This window comes from Diuraphis noxia, unplaced genomic scaffold (assembly GCF_037042655.1).
Source record: "Diuraphis noxia isolate RWA-SAM2 unplaced genomic scaffold, SU_Dnox_SAM2 contig0001, whole genome shotgun sequence".
Classification (NCBI taxonomy): domain Eukaryota; kingdom Metazoa; phylum Arthropoda; class Insecta; order Hemiptera; family Aphididae; genus Diuraphis; species Diuraphis noxia.
In genome coordinates this window covers 106,844,619-106,862,047 of record NW_028301711.1, presented here as the reverse complement: position 1 = coordinate 106,862,047, position 17,429 = coordinate 106,844,619, and the positions used below count along the sequence as shown (strand labels likewise).

General features: G+C 32.2%; 1 protein-coding gene across 1 annotated transcript in view; it reads left to right on the top strand.

The window, feature by feature from the left end:
• Positions 1-17,429, top strand: part of LOC149063221 (polycystin family receptor for egg jelly-like) — a 222,862-nt gene that overhangs the window by 54,255 nt on the left and 151,178 nt on the right. The window lies entirely within an intron of this gene.

Sequence of the window (17,429 nt, the reverse complement as noted above, 5' to 3'; positions counted from 1 at the left end):
TGTCATTGGGTGTGGGGTGGTAAGGTTATTTTTTATATTTTTGTTTGTATACCCATGTCCCATATATCATTATTACGCGTGTTATACGTATCCGTTTATATTATAAAAGTGTTTTTTTTTTTTTTTTTTTTTAATTTAATGAAAAGTCCAAGTTCTGATCACTTTTTTGAAGATAGGGGCAGTGACTGGACCCCATTAAATAGGAATTTGGATTGAATATGATTCAAAATTAGATTTTGATAGCAATGAAGAAAATTGAAAATTGAAAAAAAATCAAGAAATGGATGTTAATATTGTTTCGGCCACTTTTACATTTTCAGATTTGAAAAACGTTAACATAAGCAAAACGTAAGCATTTGACCAAAAGGAAAGAAAAATGTCATACGTAAAAATAAAAATTCAGGATTACAATACGAAAATTTGAAAAAGCAACTTATTGATGCTAAATCCATGTGAGGGTCATGTACTACGAATTTCAGAATTAAATGTAAGAGTATAATAACTGATGAGATGTATTTTCCAAGATTTTTGGAATCTGGCAGATTTTGTAACGGCGTGATCTTTTTTTTTTAAATAATGATAAGCTTTCAACATCTTATGTTATTAGCCTACAATTTTAACAATATGAACAAAACAAATTTTACATATATCTACAATTTATGGGCTAGATGAATATAATAGAACAATAAAATTTATAAATCACTTCAGTGTTATCTTCGTTTAAAAAAAGTCAGAGAGAAGTTGCATTTTTAAATATTGTTCGAGCTTCGGAGTATTTCGGGCATCTAGTGATGATGTGGTTGATAGATAACTTCACGAGTTAACATCACCAACATCCTTGGTGATGAGGAAGGAGCGGGTTAGGTGAGTGTGTCCTATTCTGACGCGGGTTGTAATGACCTCGTCTCTTCAGACTGATGGGAAAATTCAGCGTGACTTTGTAAGTAGGCATATCGATGAAGTTAATCCAAAACATCGATATGCGATAGCCGGTAGTTCAAGATCATTGAACTAGATATGGTTTTTTTTAATACTGATTCCATGAGTGAAAATATATAAAACTTCTTTTTTGAATACGTTATTATTTCAGATAAAATGGTACAAACTGTTAAAGAAAAAATGAAAAATGGTTTTTTAGACGAAGATTTTAGAGGCAAATATAAAAAAACAAGAATCACTTGACTCAAATATTAAAGAATCAATACAAATACACATTGAACTTTTTTTCGAAAATTGAGTCACATTATTTCAGAAAGCAGACACAAGAAGAACTTACATTTCTGGAAATTTATATGTAGCAAGAATATAAAGAATATACATAGAATATTTAAAAACAATGTACGCAAAAATGATCTAACTGGCTATGTATCAACATATTTTTAATTATAATTACAATATTGGTTTTTTTGTACCAAAAAAGATCTATGTAATACTTGTGAATCGTACAAAAACACAGCAAATAAAACTGACGAAATAGAATTATTGCAAAATCTTCATCTTTCTGAAAAAATGCTGTTCTTTTGGAAAAATAAAATGTTATCGATTGTTTTTCAGCTTACCACTTGTTTTGATCTACAAACTATATTGATTGCACCTGGCAGTGAAGTATCAAGCTGTTCTTACAAAAGACGATTAGCAACATACAACTTTATGTATTAATTAACAATTTTACAGGACAATCCTTTAACAATGAAGATATAATAATAATCTAGATATCCAAAAACATAGAGACAAAATAATAATATTATACTATTTTACTTGTTTTTTTTTTTTTTTTTTTTTTTTTTTTTGAAATCAGAAACTGGAGAGAGACTTAACTATGAGGTATTACTTCCCCCCGGCCGCCATCGTTTATTATTAATATAAATACTTAATGAGGAGACTGAGGCCAGTCTCCCCATATCCCCTCTTACAATTGCTATTCTGTATATATTTCGTAGTGTGGCCTTCGGCCTACAATAATTTAAGATTTCTGTCTTCACATTGTCGGTCTCTCTCCTCCTCTACCTTTCTAGAAAGTATGTGGTTGACGAAGTTCCCGACCGTGTTCCAGTTCTCCTGGCTCGCCAACATCGCATCAACCACTGCTTTTGGTTCGAACGCCCTATCTATCCTGATCCCCAGCTCCCGCCTCTGTTTCCTCCATCGGTCGCACCGAAAAATTGCGTGTTCGGCATTATCTCTCGGAGCCGAGCAGTCTACGCACTTCGGATCATCCTTCCTTTTGAATCTGTGCAAATATTCACTAAAGCATCCGTGTCCGGTGAGCATTTGCGTCAGATGGAAATTTACACCTCCATGACTTCTCGTTGTCCACGCCTTGTCCCTTATAAGGCGTTTCTGCCAACCCTTGATTAGCTCCGCCCTGGCCGCCATCCTCAGCCTGACGCGATCCTTGTCTCTCCTGTTGTTATAATTCTGGGTCCGCTCGCGGACCAGCAGATCGGCGGGTGGTATCCCTGAGACTATTAGTATTGCCTGTGTGGAGACCGTACTGTACGAGCATGCAACTCTGAGAGCAATTCTTCTTAGTGGCTTCTCTATGATTGCCAGTTTGTTTTTACATTTCTGCGCCGTTGACCAGATCGGGGCTGCGTACATTATTTGGCTTATGGCTACTGTGGTTAGAATATTTCGTTTATTTTGCATCAGACCATCGATGTTCTACATTAACCTTTGATAGTGCAGCGTTAGTAGCCGTCACCTTGTTTTGCGCGATTTCAAGGTATCTTCTATATCCTAGCCTCTCACTTAACATAACGCCTAAGTACTTGACTTCATTCTTTAATCCCAATTCTATTCCTTTTATACAGAATTTGGGTTTTGTGTAAGCTCGTTTCGTCGTCAGCATGACTGCCTCGGTCTTAGTCGCCGACAAATGAAGACCAATTTCCTCCATCCATGCACTGTTCGCTGATATTTTCAGCCATTCCGTTGTTCTTCCGGATGCCAACACAGCCACGTCATCGGCGAACGCAACCAGCCTTGCGCTCGAGTTCGTTGGTTGCAGCCTGGAAGGTTTGACCGAAAAATGTCAACATACATAACGTTCCAAAACAGTGGTCCTAATTCAGACCCCTGTGAGACTCCGGTGGTAACCGTCCGTACTTTGCCGTCTCCATAGGAAAGAGCTCTTTCACTGAGGTAGCTCCTTAAGACACGTCTCAAATATTCCGGAACATCTTTTTCAGTTAATGCCTTGTCGATCTTGCCCTATGATGCCGTGTTGAACGCATTAGCCACGTCCAGAGATATCATTGCACAGAGGTTTCTTCGGTGCAATGGCTCATTCGCTATAGTGTTGACCTCATCCATAATATTGGATATTGCGTCTACTGTTGATTTGTTTTTGCGGAATCCGAACCGCCGATCGCTCAGGTTACTTGAAGGTTCTAGATGTGTTTCTAATCTTGATTTTAGGATCCTCTCGAAAAATTTTCCTATAGTATCGAGTAAGCATATCGGCCTATGTGATGATGGTTGCTCTAGTGGTTTCTCTCCTTTTCTCAGTAGTACTAGTTTAGCTTGCTTCCAACTGGTCGGGAAAACTCCCTCCCTGAGACACGCATTAAAGAAGTCCAGCAAGATATCAGGCTTACCGATTGACACAGATTTAACTATTGTGTCTGTAATACCGTCTAAGCCAGACGCTCTTCCTCTGGGGATTTTGGCGGCCATGCTCTTTTGTTCATCAATTGTTATTTCCTGGACTTCGCTCGGTGGTCCTGAGTTTTCCCAAGTTATCTATTATACTTGTTTGTCCACGTGCGCACACTGCTAAGCTAACGCTGGCGGCCTCACCTCCTCTGAATGACTCCCGGGTGAACACACAAACAATAAAAATAATGAATACAAATTAAGTTTATATTATACAGGCATACATTGGGGTGATTAATAGTTGCTGGGGGACACAATAGTTGACTACTCCGCAGCTGGACATGGGTTGATCTGTAGCGTCCCAGCATACATGAGGACAAACGACTGGTGTTGAGGTAGATGGATTGGGTGTAATAAGTATAACAACTTAATTTGTGATTAATTTATTAGATATTTATTTGATTACTATGTAAATAAAACACTTTTACTGCACAAAATGATTCGGTTGCAAAATATTCTAAGTCCGAATAATTAAATTGGACTGGTGTCTGGCGTGAAGGTGCTTGTTCTGACTCTGGTGGCTCACGTCTGAATTGGGTCTAATCGGGGCTCTCCTATATAGTCCAGATAGTCCTACTCCCTGCGTTTTCTCTCCTATTGATAAGATACGTATGTGTCCATGGCCGAGTCGTGCAAAAGCGTATGCGTGTATTATTTTAATATCGCAGCTTCCCACGCCCATGCGACCGGTCGGCCACATCCTGGTTATTCGCGATACGTAATCTCAATAACCCGACGACATTAATCATATCTCTAGATACGCCTGCCAAGACTACGATTTCATATTTAATATTTCGTATATTTAATTCCAATTATGGTAATATTTTGGAAAGGCTAGAAGTTTGGCCTTCGATATAACTATTGAGGTCCTACACAATATAATTGGTTGGCGAAATCATACGCCCCAGGATCACTTATACATATCTACGTGTATATGCGTGTTTAGATGTCTCAGCGGGACGTCAGTACATAGCAGATCTGCGAAAGCGGCTGATCTGCCAATTCTCAGTCTTGAGTAGTTCAGTTTAGAATAGTCGCGCGGTTGTAGAATGTTAGTGATACAGAACAACAAGGCAACAACTAGCATTCGCAAAAAGTAATAAAAAGTAATAAATGCGACGGCGACGCCGAACGCCGTGACACAACAGTCGTCCGGGCAGCCAAATAGTCTGGCCAACAACCAGCAGTGCTGGCAATATCATGCGATAAAATGACAGTATCACTTGTCATAAAGGCGCGTAAAAGAGCACCACTTTAAACGTCGATGGTGCTCGGATAATACTATTAAAAAATAATGTGAATAAAACGTCTATAACTAATTATACGTGTACTACACGGCGCAGTGGCATGACAATTACTATCGTGAACCCAGGTTCAATAGTGTCTATGATAAACAGCTTATTACAGCTCCAACCAACCAGCCATACCATTACATATTATGATACAAACTGACGAGCTTCAGTTTCACTGAACCGCCGACTGTCGTAATCAGCCGTAATGACCCGCAGCATGAAGACTAAAATAGTATTTCTATTAAGATAGCTATTAATAATTTTTCGATTTTGTGACATTCAACTTTTAAAAATAAACAATGAAAACGATAAAATATATTTTAAATTCAAATACAAATATTTCTGTACATTATTATTTTTAATTAGTTTATTTATAAGGGGAGACGCAGTCTCAAAGTCTCCCTTGATGAGCCGCCTTTACAGTCCTAAGTGCCTCGATCGATGTACCGTCTCAATGGATAGTTATTAAGTTATTATCAGTTATTTAGTCGGCAAAGCAAAAAAAAATCCCATACACCATAGAAGAAATGTCTACTGAAGATTTTTTCAATTTAAAAGATTTTAGCAAAGATATTGATACAAATTTTAACATGGATTTAAATGGTTAAAAAGTTCTGTGAAATGACATTAAAGAAACTTGTGTCGACAAAGCAAATCCATACACATTGACTTATGACTTAAATTTATACATTTTTAAGTTAATGAAATTTTACATGAAATATGATATAACGCATATAAATTAATAGTATATGTCCTCTTAGTTATTTTTATTACATTTATATATAGACCCAACTCAAAGATTATCATTAAAAAAAATAAAAGTTAAATTAGTGTTGTTGTGCAACGGCTGCACATCAAGCCGGCATGACGCGTGTAGGCGTGTGAGTGCGCTGAAGGCTGCCTACAAGTGTCAGATCGTGTGTGACTTACCTTCGTCGTTGTAGACCTGTCGATAACCCTGCAGGAGGGGGAGAGTGGACTGTATTCAAAGATTTAGGGTCGGTTCACATCTGACTACTTTACTTAACTTAAACAAAATACACCATAGATACATAATATAACAATATGCAGAACAATTTATTGTAGTGATTCTGCAATAAGGTAACTTACGTACTAGTGTTAGTATATAAGCACGATCACATACGATCGGCGCTATAATCAAATAATATATATATACAAAGTGCGTCGGAGACGACAAAATAATATAAAGGTATGTCAAATATGTGATGAATACAAAAAAATAATAATGACAATAAACAAATGATAGCAGGTGTACGACCTGATAACTTGGCTGGTATGATGATAACACGACGGTGGTGTTATGATTGATCTGGAGCGACGATGAACCGGCAGACGGTGATTACGACATTTGCACTATCGCCAAATATGACGAAAGGGTCGACGACACCACGTACGTACGTGCGGTGGTCGGCGGTGGTATGGAGGTGATCCAAACTGGACGACGCAGTCGTTGATAGAGGTGATCGAAACGTGATATTTACAAGACACAAGTCCGAGATTGATACGCGAAATCTTAGTTACCAACGGCACGTGGGGATGTCCGTTGTCGCGGCGTAGAACGCGGCTCAAACGACAACACAATAAACGCGACGGTTCGCACTGCGTAAAATGGACGGGCGGAACACGTGGGCGCGTGAGCGAGCGGGGGCTCAGAAATGCACGGTAAGATCGGCCGGACAATACACAACAGAGTTAATAGCGACGCATCAGAACACGGACGGTCGTATTACAAATAAAAAAAAATAACCAAGCGTATACCAAAAATGGCGCAGTGACGGCGACAGAGCACCGGATGGTGGATCTGTTCCGTAGACAGTAGACGGACGACACTTTGCCTAGGACGGCTAGAAAATGACAAAAAAAAAAACGGCGGTGGCGGGTGTCGGCGACCAACGGCTAGACCGCGACAGTACCTGTCCCCTCCTCATGGGACAAAGTGCGGTCTTGCGTAGACTTCGTCGGCGGAGCAGCAGGGTGACAACATTGCAAAAAAATTCGGATCGCATGCAGCGCGCCGAATTTAAAATTTGATTGTGTATCCAACAGTTGATTGGTGATAGAACAATAAGAACATCTTTAAAAAAAGTTGACCATAATAAAGAGTATGTCTAAGGTGAATTAAGAGGAAACCATGGGAAACAGAAAAAATCAAGATCTGAAATAGTAACCCTAGTCACTAACCATATAAATTAATTTCTTCATGTTGAGTCACACAACCTAAGAAAACAAACAGAAATGAAATATATTGATGGTGCTTTTTTAACTATTGCAGAAATGTATCAATTATTTTTTTTAAAGTGTGGAGATGATGAAAAGGTAGCTTGAAAATTTAGCACCTACTCTTATATATTTAATACACATATTTCTAAAATAGGGTTTTTTATACCAAATAAAAGATAAATGTGCATTTTGTGAAACGTTTAATCATTCAAATAAAAGTGACAAATTAAAATTAGGAAATTAAAAACATAGACACCAACTTGAAACTGAACTTTCCAGGTTTAAAAACAAAATGATAAGAATTTGGCACAAACAAACAATGAAAAAATTATGGCATATATGTTATTTATTTGCAAAGCATTTTGACACCTTCTGCTCAAGTCTTCAATTTGTATGACTCTCATAAGTTGGCCACTTATAATCTTACTGTTGTGTAAATAAAGATACAATATATTTTTTTTTTTTTTGAGGGGAACCCGCGGCAACATAGGCCTTGGGTGTGTAGGTGGTACGGTAGGAGTTATTTTTGTATATTAGTTTGTAGGGTTATAACACGTGTTTGTGTATGTGTGGCAAGTATATGTTGTTAAAAATCCCGGGTGGTCACCCATCCGAAGGCTAGCAACTGTGGCCGGTACTTACGCTCAGTGCGTTTCCGCAGATTGAGCGTACGACCGTGCCTCACCAAGCCACATACAATATTTTATTCTGATAATTATAGTGTTGAACAGTAAAATAAATTTATAGTGACTCATTATTTATATGCTGTAACATACTTGAGTATTTTTTCAATAACTCATAAGTACTTAATTGTTGGACACACCCAGAACGAAGAAGATTCTGTGCATTCGGTCATAGAAAAACAAAAAGCAAGATTACTAAAAACAGATACTTTCAAGTTTTCAGTACATTTTCTAACTATTTTTTATCCAAATATAAAAATAATCGACACTTGGAACATTGCATTGGAATTTTCAAACCACAATGTTTGCATCTTTCCCTTAAATTTGTAACGATGGCAAAGTGGCCAATTTTATCTTTTCGAACATCCGTTGGTTTAATATATATTGTTAAATATGGTTGAATACCTATGATCACAAAATATTAATTATTATCAAAAAAGTTACTTACAAGTGTTCAGTACGTACATTTTGCGGGGTAACCCCGTAACTCATACACTACTCGTCCTAAATTCGTTTTTAATGAATCAAAATACTTAGAAAAATATTCTGCTTTGGAATATGAAATTAAAAGAGTGTTGGCATTCAAAGAAGTAAAAAACTTAAAATAATGATAAGGATAAAAAATATTTAAAAATATAATTTTTTAATAAAAACGTTGATTTTTTAACAACTTGAAACTATGTAAAAAAATATTTTGAAAAAAGTAAATACTTTTTTAAATAATGAGTTTTCAATGATAAAAGAATCACCCTGTATACATATATATATGTATAAGTATTACATAATTTAGTTAATTATAAACCAGTACCAAGTTGCATCTCTTTTTACTATAATTTTTCGTTTACCAATTACCACGTAATATATTTAGGTTTCGACAATTTCTTCAACTGTTATATTGTTATCTTTTTGTATTTTATTCTTATCCACGTGATATACTACCAGGGGTGGACTAGGGCGGCGAGTGGGTGATCCCCGCTTGGGCAAGTAATTTTGGGTAGCTTTAATTATTTTGGGCTGATAAAATTATAACTGAATAAAAGTAAAAATTGTATACGTAGACAAAGAAATAATAATATTAGTTTAAAATTATAGAATAATCGATTTTGTTATAATAATAATATATTATTTAACATAATAATAGTAAAGACTATAATAGTCTGCGCCATAAATCTATACCGTTGCGCAAGTGCACAACGAATGATATGTGATCGCAAAGTATGTAATTATGTAGTTTTCATATTGTTATAAACATTTAAATACTTTTTTATGTATACAGTGTACATTTAACTTATCATTTTGCATGTCTTTACTGAATAAAATAGTAATTTTCTAAATTTTGGGCCGCATTATTTGTTTCCCCGGTGCCGATTTGTATTCAAAGTCCGCCCCTGTATAATACATTGAGTTTATCCTTGGTTTTGCTTTAAGTTTTTTTATCCCTATTTTTTACGTATCTAATTATTTTATATCTTATAACCACTATTGTTATTAATATTAATGCTGTAATTCCGGTAGAGTGAATATTTGTTGTTTTTTCTTTAGCATTGTCCCTTAAAGGATTTTCTATTAGTGGTATGTACATTTATTGAATAAATAATTAAGTTATTCTGATAAAATATATTTAACTCTATAATTTTCATAAAATCAAAGTAATTTTTAATGTTTATTTCCATTGCCATGTTTAAATTTGAAGGTAAATTTATTTTTACGTCTTTAAATTGATCTAATAACTCAGTTGGTTTTAATATCTGTGGATTTATCTGCCCTCTGTGGGCTGTTATTACTGTGTTTAATAAAATTGAAGTTTCTTTTGAAAACTGATTGATAAGCTCATTGTATATTGATTTATATAACATAATATATTCCTTTATATTTACTATCTTTAATTTTTCCTTTTGACTATATGCTTCAAAGGTTATTTTATTTATATAGCCATTCAAATTATTTTTAATTTTAGCAAAATCTGACGAAATTGTTGTCACTGAATCAAGAGTACTTTCAAAAATTTTAATTTGATCTTTTTGAATTAAAGTTGTTTTTAATTGTTTTTCTTCCAAAAGTCTAATTTTATTTTGGTATTCATCACCCTCTTCTTCAGTCAAAACTCCAAATAAGGCTCGTTGTAATTTTCCAATCCTCCCAAAAAATGAGCTTCGTTTTGTTCTATAGTCCTTAAGGTTTACATTATATTTTTTATCGATATTTAAATATTGCTGTAGAACGTCTCTTTCCTCATTAATTTTGTCTAATAGTACTGTGTTAATTTTTTTTAAATTTATACATATATCATTAATTTCTGTTGATTTATTTTCAAATTTTTGGCAAATTAGTTTTAATCTGTTAAAATATGTATTTATGAACTCATAACTATTTTCGTAATTCGATATATTATAAAACTTCAACAAATTCCATTGAAAAATAGCTATGTTAGTGGGGATATATTTTCGAAATAAATACCTGGCTTGGTGGTGAATTGTTCATTTTCAAAAAAATTTGGATTTCCCTTAGTTAACTCAAATGCCATAAATGTAATTATTGTTAATTTCGTGTTAATTGTTTTAAATTTTTCTGGTCGGTAAATCATACTTAACCGTAACAAAGAATAGATAGGTAAGTATGGTGGTAAGTTAACAGGTTCTGTTGTTATTGTTGGTATAGGTACATTTCCTACATCTATTATCTCTAATTCCATTGAATGTTTGGCAAAGCAATCTGTATATTTATTTAAAATTATATTTAATTGTGTCTGTTGTCATTGGGTTAGCTCCGGGTTTATATCAAATTTTAATTCATCCATATTTTGTTTATCTATATATTGTGTACTGTTATAATTTAATATTTCATTGTCATTGTTCAGATTACTTTGTTTTAAGTTGTTTATATGATTAAATCTTGTTTTTTTATGTCTATCTAGTAATTTTTCTTCTTTTTTGTTCATTTGTATATTACGATATTCTCTGATATAGCTTCCGCACACCTAGCAAAACATTACCCTCTCCCCCATCGGTCCAGTAAGAATGGTTCGTATATTCATAAGATTTTAATGCTGACTTCGATAATTTATATTATTATTAACATTATTATTATGATAAAATATACATTATAATATTACTTTATGACATTGTTTCTTGTAACTTTTGTAATGATGCATAACCCCACATCCTGTGCACACCTATCAACGATCTTCCATAGTCGTCTAACCACATGATTACGTGTTGCCCTAACGTTAATGATTTCCACGAAATGCTTTCTCTCTTATAATTACAAAGTTGGTCGCATCCTACCCTATCTTGGTTCGGCTGGTACCTAGTTGACCGTGAACTAGACAATGCGGGACACTAGTCCATAGCATCTCCCCTCTAAAAAAATTGATTTATGTTTTTAAAGACAGAAATCAATCAATCTGTGTACAATATAGTTATTTTACATTAATATTTTCACAAGTTCAAACAACTTGTTTACAATACAATTTTCATTAATTTCATATTTTATGTTTTACATTCAATATTACATATGCATGAAGCATTTACAATTATATTACATTTCATGTTTGTCATTTTTGATTACAATAGTGTTTTTATTAGTACAATAAAATATATATTTTCGTATAACAATAAGTCTACGATTTAGTTATTACATTAAAATATATAGTTAGTATTACAATATATATATATTTCCTTTAATATGTTAGTATATTTGGTTAGTGTTAGTTTTTATATTAAGTGTTTAATTAATTCCCATAATCCCATATAATTACATTAAAATATATCATTCCCATATGTTTTCTTATTTCTATGTGAATATAAAGTGATTAAATAATACATTTTTTTTTTTTTTTTTTTTTTTAATTAATTAATTGATTAATATAATATGAATATCTTATGTCTAATATCATCCCTCACCACTTTATTATTTCTATGTTATTTACTTAAAGAGTTCTTTATCGTTATCATTATTAAATTCATTATTAAATTTCTTATATCTATATTATATATATTATTGTCATTTATTTTATTTGTCATTTTGTTTATTTACTTTATTTATAAACTATTGTTTATTTTAGTGGATTATTATCCATTCAATCTTTGACGCGCGACTCAAAAACTTATATGTAAAAAAAAAGTTTTTCAAGACGAACATGGTGGTCGAATCGATTGTTATTATTTTGATTTTTAATTACCGTTGTGATTTTATCTTTCTCGTGTAGTTCAGATTATAATTATTTTATGTATTTTTATATAGTATTTTTAACATGTGAACCACTAGAAGTCACAACTATTATTATTCAAATATTTAAAATTCATAATCAGACTTCTAATTGTTCAACTGTCTCTGTTACTCTTTCGTGTTGATATATGCCCAAGTTAAATTACAAGAATCAAACACAGATCCATTCTGATTATAAGATCTCTGTTAGAATTCTCATAATTCGTAATGACTGTACTAATATTCTCTTTTATAGCAGACATTTAAATATTATATTTAATGATTTTACTAAATTACTTATACTTATTAAAAAAAAATTAAATTTTTATATATATTTAAATTTATTTTTTAAAATTAATCTAAATTAATCTTTATATTAATATTTATTAACTTTGTAATGTAATTTTCAATAAATGACGGACTTAGGTTGTTTAGAGTTGATCTTAAACTTTTGTCTAGTTGTTCTAGGCAAGCTTTTTGCAGTACTTCTTTGCATTTAAATATTCTTTTTATCTCCTTCTTGGTCAACAGTAGTTCATGATTTTTCATTGGTCGTATTTCGTCATGAAGTGGCAAGAGGAGTGGTCTCCTTTCAAGTTTGCGTACCTTACACTTGTCCAAACTGTTTGATATTGCTCCTGATATCAACACCATACTTGTCCTATTCACCATTGAAAACTCAAAGTCCATTATCACGAACTTGTAAGATCTTTCTCTGTTACAATAAAGTTTCTCTATATAAGTTATTTTAAATTTTAAATTTAATAATTATGTTTCATAATATAATGGCTTATATTCTAGTTATTATTTTTACTTAATCTATATTTTGGTTTTATAATTCTAAATTTATAATTATTATTTTTTTACTCAATGTATTATTTCTTATACCATTATTTAACATTTTATCATCGTTTGGCCAAATCCATGCCCTATCTCTAGTCTCATTGAAACTTTTAAGTGCTGAATTTGCCACTTTTTCGTAAATAACTAATTGCTCTATCGTCTTATCTCCTTTTAGTGTCGGTGGTTGCTCGTTCCAATAGAATATAGTCGCAACACCCACCGGCTTCTTTTTTTTTTTCCGTTGACACAGATATGCAATTAGTTAATCTCGTTTCTTTCATACAATTATTTTTTTTTCACTTTTTATTATTCTATTATTTACCCCTAATTTAATGACTATTACACGTTTAGATTATTATACTTTATAATTATTTTTATTATTTTAGTTATTTCTATTCCTATTGCGTCTAATACTATCCTGTCTATTTCTAATTCTAAAGAAACACCCCATGTGGAATTTATTCCATTCACTTATTCTAATATTGTTATTATTTTTAGCAAATTCTCTTTCTACCCTAATTGCTAATTCTACATATTGTTTTAATTCGTCTGTTGTCTCATTCCCTGACAACCTTGGTGGTATGGTCTCTCTATAAATTATAGTTGCCACCCCTACTGGTTTTTCAATATTTCTAATAGACAATGGTGCTTCTCCGATGTCGTATGTCATAGGTGTTTCTGATACAATTCTAATTTTTGGGTTTTCTACCCTAATCTCCTCCAAAATGCATTTACAATATTCCCACATACGCGAATTTCCTGATTCATGTTGTTCCCAACATATTTCGTTGTGAGCGTTTTCCATTGTATATGGTGTTCGCCTCCTAAAAGGTTCTTGTGCTTCATACCTGTATATCTCCATTTCTCTTACTAATTTCCCTTTTTTCGTCAATGCCACCGTGACACATTGACCTTCGGCTCGCTCGATTAGTTTTAATACATATTCTGGTGCTTCCCATGAATTGTTGTCAAATCTGATCACCTCACTCGTTGTCTGGGTGTCATACACCACAATTGTCTTTATTATATCTTGCCTATAATGTTATTAAATTTCGTTAAAAAAAATTTTACTTAAATATTCTATCTACATTCTTAATTTCTAATCTAATGTACCTAATTTAATCGGAACTATTTATACCATAATTATCATTTTATTATTAATATATGTTTTTATTTTATTTTTATATTTTATATCTTACTTAATCCTATTTATCTTAAATTTATATATTTATATTTGTTCATTATTATCGTAATATTTCTTTACATCATTTTTGTGTACCGTCACTTGTTTTCTGTTTCGTAAAATAATTATATTTTCCGTGTCTAACACGTCTAAAACTTCATATGGTCCCTTCCATAAAGGACTTAATTTATTTTTTTGTGTATTATCTTTAAGCAATATTAAATCTTTTACGTTATAATTTTCGTTATGCTCTTTTTTATCGTAATGTTTTTTCCATTTTATTTTCCTATTAATTAATCTTTCCCTAGCAACTTGGTGTGACAATTGCATTTTGTATTTTAAATCGTAAATATAGTCGTCATAATTATATCTAGGTTCCGGATTACACTTTAATTTAACTGGTATATCGATTTCTCTCCCGTATACTAACGCATATGGCTGATAATTTGTCGCCGTGTGTTCCGTTGTGTTATAATACAAACAATGCGTATGGTAATAATTTATCCCAGTTTTTTAAATCTTTATCTACGTAATGTCTTAGATATTCGGCTAGTGTCCTATGTGATCGTTCTAAACTACCGTTTGTTTGTGGATGGTAAGGACTCGAATTTATTTTATTTATTTTTAATAATTTGCATACTTCCGCGAAAATTTTACTAAGAAAATCTGTACCCTGATCTGTCAAAATTGTATCTGGAAGACCGTGGACACAAACAAATCCTTCTACGAAAGCTCTCGCTACATTATTTGCTGTATGATTTTCAAGAGGTATTGCTAACGAATATTTCGATAAATCGTCCATCATTGTTAAAATATACGTATTTCCTGTTTCAGTGGTTAATAAAGGTCCTACAATATCTAAAAATATTTTTTCAAATGGTTTAGTACTTGTAGTAGTAATGACCATCGGACTCCTATGGTGTTTATTTGTATTTTTGTTCGTTTGACACGAAGGACAATTTTTTATATATTCTTTTACTTCTTCCTTTAAATTTGGCCAATTAAATTGTCTTTTTATCTTTTTTAATGTTCTGTGTATTCCACCGTGCCCCCCTAATTTAGAATCATGAAATTGTTTAAAAATTATTAATTTTTCTTCTTTAGTATATTCTAATTTAGAACAAATTATTATTTCTATATTTGTATTACGAAATACATATCGAATCATCGATCTCACTTTAGCCCATTCTAATCCATCTTTTCGTCCTAGTTGATTCATAGCTAGTTTACTTAAATTATGTTTCTGACAAAAATATTTCAAATTTAACAATGCTAAATGCATATTTTCATATGTTGTCAATTGTTTTTCTTTAGTTTTTGTTATTAAAAATATTATATACCTATCTTCATGTTTAAACTTTACGACATCGCCTAAGTCTTTATTTGCTTTTAATATTTTATCTTTCCCAAATTTTTGCTTTAGTTCGTAATTAATTCCTGATATAAAATTATAATATTTTTCTATCTCTGATACTATATGATACTCGCTTGGCGATTCTAATAATTCACCGTGTACTTCTTTTACGTTTTTATTTGTTATCATTATTGTTTCGAATTTTTCTAAAAATGTTGCGTAACTTTCTTCCTTAATTTCGTTAATATTATACATTCTGCTTAATGCGTCTACGTTCAAATTTTGTACTCCCGGTTTATATCTAATTTCATAATTATATTGTTCAAGTTCAATACGCCATCTCGCTAATTTGGACAAAGGATCTTTTAAATTAAATAACCATGATAATGGTCTATGATCAGTAAATATTATAAATTTTCTGCCATATAGATAAGGTCTAAATTGTTTTACTCCGAATATTATTGCTAAACATTCTAGCTCTGTCGTTGAATAATTTAATTCCGATTTGTTTAATGTTCGTGATGCATAAGAAATTGGTAAGTCACTCCCTATTTTGCCTTGTGATAAAATTGCCCCTAGTGCTTTACCACTAGCATCGGTTGTAAGTACGAATTCTTTTGTAAAATCCGGGTATTGCAAAATTGGTTCTGAACAAAGTATTGTTTTTAATTTATCAAAAGCTTGTTGGCATTTGTCATCACAATTAAATTTTACGTCCTTCTTTAAAAGATTTGTCATCGGATTAGCTATAGAACTATAATTATTTATGAATTTTCGGTAGTAACCGCTAAGTCCTAAAAAACTTTTAATTTGTTTAACATTTTTCGGTGTCGGAAAATTCATAACTGAAGTAATTTTATTTGGATCTGGTTTAATTCCATGTTCTGAAATTATATGACCTAAAAATAAACATTCCTTTTTAAGAAATTCGCATTTATCTGGTTCTATTTTTAAATTATGAATACGTAATCGTTCGAATACATCGATTAATTTTTTATTGTGATCATTCAAATTTTTTCCATATATAATTATATCATCTAAATATACGAGACATTTTATACCTATTAAACCTGCCATCACATTAGCCATAGCCTTAGCAAATGTACTTGGTGCGGACGCAAGTCCCATACTCATACGTTTATAATGATAGTGTCCTTGACTTGTCGAAAAAGCTGTAAGTTCCCTAGAATCTTTAGATAACGAAATTTGGTGGTATCCACTCTTTAAATCTACTATGGAAAAGAGTTGGCACTGTCCTAATTGATCTAATATTTCCGTAATATTTGGTAAAGGGTGAAATTCATTTATAGTTACATCATTGAGTGCTCTAAAATCTATAACTATTCTAAATTTTTCTTTTCCCGACGCATCAGATTTTTTCTTTACTAATAATAGTGGTGCATTAAAAGGACTCATAGATTTTTCTATAATATCATCCCGTTCCATTTGTTCTATTTGTTCTTGAATTATTTTTTGTTGTGAAAAAGGGATACGATACGGTCGTTTGTGAATAGGTGGAGTGTCTTTAGGTATTTTAATTACGTGTTCCGCTGCTGTTGTTATTGTTAAATAATCATTTTCTAAATGAAATATGTCGGCATATTGTTCACAAATTTTTATTATCGATTCGCGTTCTTCCGAATTTAAATGATCGCTCCTAATTAAATTCCTTATTTTATTTACGCGTTCATTATTATTTTGTAAATTATTTATTTCATTAATGTCAGTGTCAATGTCGTATTCGTATGATATTCTATTAACTTGACCTACTTTTATATCCTGTCTCGCCTCCGATATATTTAACACACTTATTATAATTTTCCCGTCCCTGACTGTATTATATATATTAGCACAATATACATCTGCTGATAACTGTTGCTTATTTATTAAAATATTTTTATTATTCATGTTTTTATCTGCAATGTTAATCGATACTATTGTTTCCGTTCTAGGTTCTAAACTAAAACATA